Below are 10,748 nucleotides of genomic sequence, written 5' to 3' on the forward strand. Positions count from 1 at the left end.
ACCCTATATATGATCTTGGATATACTCTCTGGAGGTTTTCTTGAAAGCACTAAACTACCATAACTCTTGTCTTAATGCTACTCACTTTACTGGCTGACTAGAGCTCCTATGCAGGCCACTTACCCAGTGTGGACCACAGTTTCCTCTGGAAAGCATGGGCACGGGGGTGGATTGCCTCAATGTCACCATAGAAACTCATGTATCAAAAGCATGCGTGTTTATTGCCAAGGTTACACATGCATCAGATGCACACATGTTTACTAGTATGGTTAGACATGCATTAGATACAGCCATGTTTACTACCATGTGCGGTAGTTAAGATTACGAGTCAACTTGGCTGGGCCTGGTTGAGTGGCTGGTCAGCTAGATGTAGGTATTCCGCATGATGAGACTGGTCATCAATACTGTGGCAGATAGTGTAGCTCCTATAGGAAGAAGTTCTTTCGGACAGGAAGCTCGAGTGTTAGTGGGTGACATACATAGAAATTCATGCAGACCTTGTCATGGAAGCAGCTCGGTGCAGGGGGACTTACTGGCAGAGCACAGAGGAAGCGTAACTGAATTAATGGTTGTAGGACTGTGGAGAACTGATGAACATTTCCACCTGTTTGAAATATCTAGAGCAGACAGAGCAAAGAGACAGGAAGTGGGTTGTCACTGGGCCTGGAGGATGGATGTGAACAGGTAGTTACTGTTCAGTGGGTCTCTGGTTGGGGTGATGAAAAAGGTTTAGAAATAGCTGGTGGTGAAATCTGAACAAGACTGTGGATGTACTCAACGGCATTGAGTTGTACACTTCCTATTCTTAAAATGGCAATATTTATGGTATGTATCAGAAAACCAAACCTGTGTGGACTGCTTCTTGCTCCCACGAAGCTCCCTCCAGCAGAAAGCCTCCTCAAACTTGGGCAGAAGTCGAGCAGGCCTCCATGTCTGCTTCTCATCTGGGGCTCTGAACTTGTGCTCGGAGGTTCTGATTTAGTTCTCACATGTGGGGAATCAATCATTTGAAAGGAGCGTTTGTCAGCATCTGTGTAGCTCCCAGGAAGAGGAGACAGCACCTGCTGCTACCTGGCCGCACGCCTTCTGAGGTGAAGCTCCACTTACATGAGGGTCCTTGGCTCAAAGGCAAGTCGCTTTGATTGTCCTCTCTCCCGTGTGCCGTCAGTTTCCCAGGGACAAAACTTCACTCATCTGTAGCTCTTGCTTTTCAAATAGCAGAGACCAAGGGCTTGTGGAAATACGTCACATTCTGTGGGGAGCGGGTCTGGGCTTCACTCAGTCAGAACACTTGATGAAATGTAGGTGTGAAAAATGTGCCTCTATCAGTTTTTCTGAGGACTCACTTTGAGGCTATCAAAAGCCCACCTTTTTCTGTAATGATAGAAAACGAATGGGATTGCTTGGAAGTGGGTTCTATCAAGAACGTGAAGTCTCAGGTAATTGAGGTTTAAGATGTAGTCATTTTCCAGATCACCTCCCGGCCCTTCAGGTTCTCTCGCTTCCTCACCCTGTTGGTGGTGGTAGCTGCCCTGGAGTCAGCCCTGGTGCATGGTGACATCATGTGTGTCAGACAGGACTGTGCCCCACAGGGAGCTGTTGTTGTTGTTGTTGTTGTTATGTGCCGTCGAGTCGGCCCCGACTCATAGCGACCCCTCCTTGGGTTTCCGAGGCAGTATCACTACGGAAGTAGGATTGCCCAACCTTCCTTCCGAGGAGTGGCTGGTGGGTTTGAACCGCCAGCCGTCTGGTTAGCAGGCAAGTGACTTAGCCACTATGCTACCAGAGCTGAGACAGTTATCAGGAAGAGACTGCCAGGCCCTTCATCCTTGCCTTAGTCTGGAAGCTCTGCTGAAATCTGTTCAGGGTCCTGACAGCACCCAATCCACTGACAGACAGTGGCAGCTGTGCATGAGGACATTGGCTGGGCACCGAACCCAGGTCTCCCACGTGGCAGGCTCGGATTCTCCCGCCGAACCACCCTGCTCCTCTAGGTTTAGTTGCATTTTATCTCAGTGGGGGGGGGGGGGCAGGGAGTGGATTCCGTGTGGCTCGTTGGGCTTGCTCGGTGTCTACACTGTTTCCCCTTCCAGATATAACTCGTGTCGTGGTTCCCAGTCTCCTGTGGTCTCTGTCTTGCAAAGAACTCTGTCCACAGTCCCACCAGGTTACTGGGCTTCCTCCTTCCACAAGCCACTAAGCCCCTTTGGCTCCATCAGCCTCTCAGACTTCCTGCACCCCTCCTGTGAGCACTGTGAAGGCAGGACTCCTCCCTTGAGCTTTCTGAGTTCAACGGAGAATAAGGGCTGTATTAGTTAAATTGCTCAGTAACAAGTAAGTGCATCAACTCTGCTATGTCTCCCTCAAGTTGCATTTTGGGGTCTGTGGTTTGGTTGCAGCTGTGATCGACAGGGCTCCTCCTACTAGACCAGGCTATGGACCCAGCTCCTGATGGGGCTACCCTGTCCCATCATGCACCAGGCACGGAGCTCGGCAGAGAGAAAGCTGATTAGGCAGGAACTGCTGACAGCAAGTTTGATTCATGCTCATGTGGAGGGTGAAACATGAGCCCACACATATGCACACACACACTATGGCACAACCAAGAGTGTGATGTGTGTTCAGCCCACATACAGACAAAATGCTACCAAACAGAGAGGGAAAATTGTGGGTGGGGCAGGGAGTATCTGTCTTGGTTGTAGCCATCACAGTTGGTCACAGTTGGGAGGCTGATGTGGCATTTGAATGCAACCAATTATCTAGTTAGGCTGGAATGAGTGACAGGAAGATGGCAGAGGGCCCAGTGGTATCTTGAGGGAAGGTGCGTGTCATGGCCTGAATCGTGTCCCCCCAAGATGTGTGTCACCTGGGCTGGGCCAGGATGATCGATGGCTTGGCAGTTAGGAAATGATGTCATTTGGCAGTTTAGTGATGTAATCATCCCCCATGGCATGATATGGTATCATTACCCTCCATTTGTGTTGCGTTGTGTATCCTCAGCTCTATGATGTTAATGAGACAGGATTAGAGGCAGTTAATGAGGCAGATAAAAGGAGATTACACCGGCAAGCAGAGTCAGTGGGACCTGAACACCACCAATGAAGAAGAACCAGGGGCTGAGCGTGCCCTTGGACCTGGGGTCCCTGGGCTGAGAAGTCCCTAGAGCTAGGGGAAGATGGATGCCAAGACACATGGAGATGTCTAAGGAATGCTGGGCCCACAGATATTGAAAGAGACAAGGACTTGCCCTCAGAGCTGACAGAGAGAGACACCCCTCCCCTAGAGCTGGCACCCTGAATTCGGCCTCCTCGCTTCCTTAACGCTGAGGGAATCAGTTTCTGTTTGTTAAAGGCGCCCACTCGTGGCCTTTCTGTTACAGCAGCACTGGGGAACTGGGGTAACACTTATCAGGGCCAGTGGGGTGGGAAGTGCCGCTTGGAAGGGCCCAGTGAGAGGGACTGGGTTTCCATGCCTGACTCAGTACAGAACAGCACCACGGGGGCTTAGGGAGGTGTGCCGCAGACGTGGGAAGGGGAAGCTGCCATCCTTATGCTGTGCTGAGGCTCTACTACCATAATAGAATCAGATTTGGGAGGAAGCCGAGAAAAAGGATTGAAATGTTGAGATGAGGGCAAGGAAAGGAAGGAGTCCGTGGAGGTTAAAGTCGTTTGTTGCCGTTGTTAGGTGCTGTCGACCCATAGCAACCCACGTGACAGAGAACTGCCCCATAGGGTTTCATAGATTGTAATCTTTGTGGAAGGAGCCCTGGTGCTGCGATGGTTAAGTGGTCAGCCGTTAACCAAAAGGCTGGTGGTTCAAACCCACCCAGTGGCAGTGTGGGAGGAAGTCCTGGCTTAGCAAACCCTGCAAGGAGTCCCACTCTGTCCGGCAGGGTCTCTATGGGTCAGAACTGACTCAAGGCATGCAAGAACAGCAACAATGTTCAGGGAGGCCGATTGCCACGTCTTCTCCTGCTGAGCTGCCGGGTGGGTCTTTCGGTTAGCAGCCGAGCGCCTAACTGTTTGTGCCACCAGGGCTTCCAGAGCCATCCGCTGCCTCACTTCTCATCTTCAGCATCACCCAGGGCGTAGTCTGCAGTGCAGCCTGTCCGGCTCCCTGCGGCCCGACTGAGACCACTCTGCCTCGTCCCAAGGCCCGAGGTGACCAGAGGACCCTCCAGTTGGAGAAGACACACCGGGTCACTCGCCATCACTGCCCTCTGACGTGATCTCCGAGCCTGTGGCTTCAGCGCTCCCTGGGGGCTCCATCAATACGAGCTCCTCGGGCCACGCTTCAAACCCACCAAAGCCGGTCTCGGAGGCAGTGGCCCAGGAACCCAACTCTGAGCCAGCTTGCAGGGGCCCTTATGTGCACAGGCCCGGACAGAGAACGGTGGGCTAGGGGCAGCATCTGCTGAGTGGGGTGGGGTACAGGCAACAGCTCCCAAGGACATTGGCAGGCTGAGCTGAGGGCAATTGGCTCTGCAGAGAGGCCAGCCCACCCGGGCCCAGCACCAGAGGATGATGGCAGGGAGGCTCACGGCCTCACCACCTGCTAGCTGTTTGTCCTATAGCTTGTGGTGGCTTGTGTGTCACTACGATGCGGGAAGCCATGCCACTGGTATTTCAAACACCAGCCGGTCACCCCTGGAGCTTCTGCCTAAGACAGGCTGGGAAGAAAGGCCTGGCAACCAGCTTCTGGGACCAGTCAATGGCGACGGCATGGGACACAACAGAACACGGGCTAGACTCAGACACGTCAATGACCATGAGCACTGGGCCTGGCTGGGCAGTGATGCGTCCTGTTACAGCTAAGGCGTGAGAGTAGCGGGGACCTGCTGGCGCGTGCAGCTGACCACAGGGCCTGGCTGGAAGGGAGACAGTGGGCTGCGAGCAGAGCTGAAGCATGGCTGGGAGCCGGCATTGAGGCTGGGCGTTGGCACAGCATCAGACAGACGGCCCATGGCAGGCGTAGGCCCAGGACCAGGGAGGGTCATCTTTGATGGGTGGAGGGAACTGCAGACCACAGTCCCTGGGCTCTAATGGAGCCCCTGTGTTCCTTGTGGCAGGGGAATCACCAAGTAAGTTCTTGTCCCAGGCCCATGGCCACTGTGCATCTTAATTTCCTTGTTGAAATATTTCAGCTGGCTTTTTACGTGTAGCCAGGATTGGGAGACTCCCTTCCAGAGACGGTGAAGAACAATGTCCACATGATGAGAGTGGAACTGTCAGGTTTAGAAAAGTAATTGTGGGGATTAGAAGCGGTCATATCTTTTATTTTGCACAGATTCTAATTAGCCAGAGGAGGTTTAAACGTATCTTTTTGCTTCCAGTAAAGCTTGCCAGCACCACGATTTTAACATTCCTTGTGGGTAGTGGAGCCCACACCGTCACTCCCATCACGTCTGTGGGGCCCCCGGCCCGAAACCCCAGCCTCCCATCTGACTTGTAAGTTCAAACTGGACACTAATTGCATGTCAGAGTCCCTATTGCTAAGGCATTATTTAAAATGAATATTTTAATGAGATTATGCAAATGATATTGGTTGACCTGAATTTGTATTGAATCAGCAATGTTTTTAGCAATATTTCATTTTGGCACCTGTGAGAACCTACAGAGTGCTGAAATTTTTAGGACGATTCTCTTGAAGAATTGACTTTGTCCAGTCACACAAACAAGGCAAGATCAGCCTCTCTCTCCTCTTCATGGTCATGGGATTAGATGGCTACTGTTCCATCACATCTTCAGAGCCTTGGAGAGATTGACAAGCTACATGGCAATGATTTAAATATGACTTTTCTAACAATATGAAAGATAGTCTTTAATCCTCATGGAACAATAATGTAGTTACATAAAGAAAATGAAAAGTTTTTAAAAGAACAAGGGCCAGAAACTGCTTGATTACTGTTTGTCTCAATTTGGAGAATGATCTAAACAGTAATTTGAACTAGAAACATTGAAGAATATACTTAAGTATGAAAACGATAAAGTACCCAAAACAATTAAGGAGAATGAGCATAAAGGAAGCTCCTTAAGTCACAATAAGTGCCGTAAAAATACAGAAAAAAGAGATGCTTGGTGAGATCAGCAGTGGAAATTACTGCAAGCACCTAAAGGGCAGAGGCAATGGCACGTAAATTTATTTCCATGGCAACTCGCCCAATTTCTGGCTCTAGAAGTTATTCAGTAAGATTTGGTTGGATGAATATGTGGGTGGATGGATGGAAGAGTGGGTGGGTGGGTGAGTGGATGGATGGATGGAAGAAGGAAGGGAGGAAGGAATGAAGGGTGGATGGATAGATGGATGGACGGAGTGTGAAGAAGTACACTGAGCACCTTCCCCAAACAATGCAGAAACCACACCCACAATGGTGGATCATTAAAGTGAAAAGGCCTTGGAAAAACTGCATCAATGTGGCAGTAATCAAGCGATGGGCAGGTCTTCTAGGTATGGCCATCTACATCCAGTGATAGAAAACCAAGCGTGCAAAGCTGCTCAGGCTTCAGTTTGCCCTAAGTAGATTTCTCAGGCTTGAGCCCTGGCAGTTATTGAAGTGCAGACCTTCCCCCCATGCAAATGCCTTCCTTTCACCCCTTCCTCCAATACCTTCTGTCTCCCTCCTTTTAGCTCCAAGGACCAATTCTATATTCTGTCCTTGCTGCTGCCACCAGTTCTGCCTATACCTCCCCCTCCCCCTCCACCAACAGCACCACATCCACCACCACTACCTCCACCATCTCCACCTGCACCACCACCACCACATCCACCTCCACCTCCACAACCTCCACAACCACCATTAGCATCTCCACCTCCACCTCCACCTCCACCACTATCTCTTCCACCTCTATCACCTGAACCACCACCGGCTCCACCACCACAACCACCATCACCACCAGCACCACTACCAACTCCTCTTCTACCACTGCCACCACAACCTCTACCTCCTCCACCACCACTTCTACCTCCACCACCACTACCACCACTCCTCTTCTACCACCACCACCACCACCTCCACCACCACAACCACCATCACCACCAACCACCACCACTTCTCTTCTACCACTGCCACCATAACCTCCACTTCCTCCACTACCACTTCCATCTTCACCACCACAACCACCTTTACCATCACCACCACAACCACCTTTCCCATCACCACCACCACCACCACTTCCACCTCCACCACCACTACCTCCACCATCTCCACCTCTACCTCCATCACCTCCACAACCACCATCAGCATCTCTACCTCCATCTCCACCTCCACCACCACCACTATCTCCACCACCTCCATCACCTGAACCACCACCGGCTCCACCACCACAACCACCATCACCACCAACACCACTGCCACTTCTACCTCCACCACCACCACCACCACTCCTCTTCTACCATCACCACCACCACTACCTCCACCACCACAACCACCTTCACCACAAGTATCACCACCACTTCTCTTCTACACTGCCACCATAACCTCCACTTCCTCCACCACCACTTCCACCTCCACCACCACCAACTCCTCTTCTACCTCCACCACCACAACCACCAGCACCACCACCACCTCCACTTCCACTGGTACCATCACCACAACCACCATCACCACCATCATCACCACCACCACCATCTCCACCACCGCCACCACCACCACCACCACCTCCACCACCACCTCCACCACCACCACCACCTCTACCACCACCACCACCACCCCACCTCTACCACCACCTCCACCACCACCACCACCACCACCACCACCACCTCCACCACCACCACCACTACCACCACCGTCACCTTCACTACCACCACCACCACCACCACCACCTCCACCTCTATCTCCTCCTCCACCACCACCACCACCACCTCCACCAACAACAACAACATCACCACCATCTCCACCACCACCACTACCATCACCACTAGTTGCCACTGAGTCAACTCCAACTCATGGTGATACCATGCATGCCAGAATAGAGCTGTGCTCAATAGGGGAACTTTGGGGAAGTGGATCACCAGGCCTCTCTTCCGAGGTACCTCTGGGGAGATGTGGATGTCTAATGTTCTGGTTAGCAGCTGAGCATGTTAACAGTTTGCACCATTCCAGGCTCTAGAAGCTGGAAAGGGCCAGGGTGGAGATTCTCACCTAGACCGTCTGAAGAGGAGCACAGTCTTATTGACACCTTGAGTGTAGTCCAATGCGACCCATATAGGATGTCTGGTTTCAGAATTGTAAGAAAGACTGGGTATTGTCTAAGCCACTAACTTTGTGGGGATTTGTTACAGCAGTATCACAGCAGTAATGAAAGCAAATATGCACCCTCCAGAGGGAAGACACTCCAAATGGTAGTGGGCTTCTGGGCAGGGCCTTACAGAAGACAGCACTGTTGTGGGCTAAGTGAGAAGGCGGCACAGGGTTCCCCAGGGGCATCGCGGTATCCCCCCAGGAGGCACCAATGCCATCTGCATTTGGTGCCAGTGTCTCAGAGTGTCAACTGGTTATGTTAGCTAGTAGGGAGGTACACTGTGGGCCCTCTGTGGGGTCTGTAATGTTGTAGGCCAGCTGCAGGAACCAGGACATCTTCAATGCTTAAAGCCAATCATGATGGATAGCAGGTGGTTAGGCTAACATTTCTGAAAAGAACTCTGGGACCTCAGACTATGTCCAGCCAGTGGCCACAGAAGCACTGGAATTCTTGGGCTAAGGAATGGGTGGATAAATGCACAACATTCTGTCAACAGTATTTTTCAGACACTACGTTAGAACACCAGGTCCCACATGGACGTGGGATATTTTACTTCACGGCTGCCCTGTGCAATCTGAAGTTCACAGTCACTTTGCACAATTCCGAGATGGATGGCATTTATCTTGGGCGCTTCCCTTTGAGTGCACCCAGCATATTTTCAGAGGCGCCACAGCCCCGGCTGACCCAAGGCTTTGGTATTGATCCCGCCATGAAGTGGATGGACACAGTGGTCTCAGCAACATATGCAAATAAACGAGCAGCGCTGAAGGTGGTGCAGAACCAGCACCATGTCGCTCTTCCACACATGGGCTCACTACGGCTTGGCACTAACTCACAGCAGCAGACCTGACCCAACACTTCTTGCTCCCTGACCTTGCCATGGTATTATCTCTCTAAGCCTCACTTTCCTCATCTAGCAAATGCAGGTGCTAGCACCACCTGCACATGCGTAAGTGTGAGGGTCAGATGACCAGTGAGCACTGGGCATCAACACAGTGCTGAGCACATGGCAGAACAGTCCATATGGGCCTGGTGATGACTGGTCTTCTAGAAGTCAGTGTCCTCTCCTACCAGGTACCCAGTGACTTCAGATGGCCGCCCTCTTCCCAGACTGCTCCTGACAAGCTCCCTTGTTCCTCAGGCACCCTGTGCCCTCTGACGGTGACAGTAAATGAAGGGATACTTTGCCTGGAACTTTGGCTTTTATCAGGCGTGGGTGGTGAGCTCACCAAACACAAAGAGGCAGTGCTGAGGTTCTCTGACAGTCCCTTGGGGAAGATGTTTGAGACAGGGCTGGGGTGCAGTGGGCCACTAGCAGCCTGTCAGCCCCCAGTCAGTCTTCTGCTTTTGTCTCTGGAACATGTTATTCTGAAGGAGGTGGATCCAGGCTTTCACCCAAAGGCCATTATGAAGACATGAGGCCCCAGGTGAGGGGGAAAGTAAAGTGGCTCTCCATGCCATGACGACCCTCCTGAGTGGCTCTCCCCAGGCTTCTGCAGTGACCCTCAGGGACAAGGAGCTCCTGGCGGTGGGATGGAGCAGAGGAAATGCAAAGCAAGGGGCGGAATGACAGAAGTTTGACCCTGTCTGTATTTACACAGAGATTCCCATGGGACTAGTAGAGCATTTCCAAAACCAGGCATAAGTAAACACAGTCAGCCAGGAAATACTCATCACGAGGCTCTCACGGTCCCTGCATGCTGGCCACCAGCGTTTCCACCCTTAGACACGTTTTCTAATAAATTTCTTGTTCTCTACTACTTAACACTTGGAAGCACATGTGAAGTGCACGGCAAAATGTGAAATCATCTGTGATGTTTCTCAGAGCAATAGGCACACGTATGCTCTAACTGCTCATGGACAAGGGGATGGAGGTTAATCAAGTGGACCTGGGGCTTCCTTGCCAGCCACGCTGAAGGGCCCCAGGTCTGCTCATGGACAAGGGGACTGAGATCTATGCAGGGGACCAGGGGCTTCCTTGCCAGCCATGCTGAAGGCTCCTGGACCTGCTTCTACTCAAAGGCTAATCTGGAAGTTTTCAGATAAGAGGGTCTCAAAAAAAAAAAAGAGGAGTCCTGGTGGTGCAGTGAATAAGTACTTGGCTGCTGACTGACAGGTCAGCAGTTCAAATTCACCAGTTGCTCTATAGGAGAAAGATGTGGCAGCCGGCATCCAGAGATTATAGCCTTGGAAATCCTATGGGGCAGTTACTCTGTCCTATAGGGTTGTTATGAGTTGGAATTGACTCAATGGTAGTGGATTTTGGGGGAGACATTTTGAGGAGCCTGGTGGCACAATGCTTAAGTGCTCAGCTGCTAACTGAAAGATCAAAGGTTTGAACCCGCCAGCCACTCTGCAGGCAAAACGTGTGCAGTCTGGTCCCTTAAAAATTACAGCCTTGAAAACCCTCTGGAGCAGTTCCACTCTGTCCTCTAGGGGCGCTGTGGGTCAGAATGGACTCCACGGCAGTGGGTGTGGTTTGGGCTTTGCTTCTGTGAAGATTGACAG

The sequence above is a fragment of the Orycteropus afer genome, unplaced genomic scaffold (genome assembly GCF_000298275.1).
Source record: "Orycteropus afer afer isolate SDZICR_OR568_19922 unplaced genomic scaffold, OryAfe1.0 scaffold00582, whole genome shotgun sequence".
NCBI lineage: Eukaryota > Metazoa > Chordata > Mammalia > Tubulidentata > Orycteropodidae > Orycteropus > Orycteropus afer.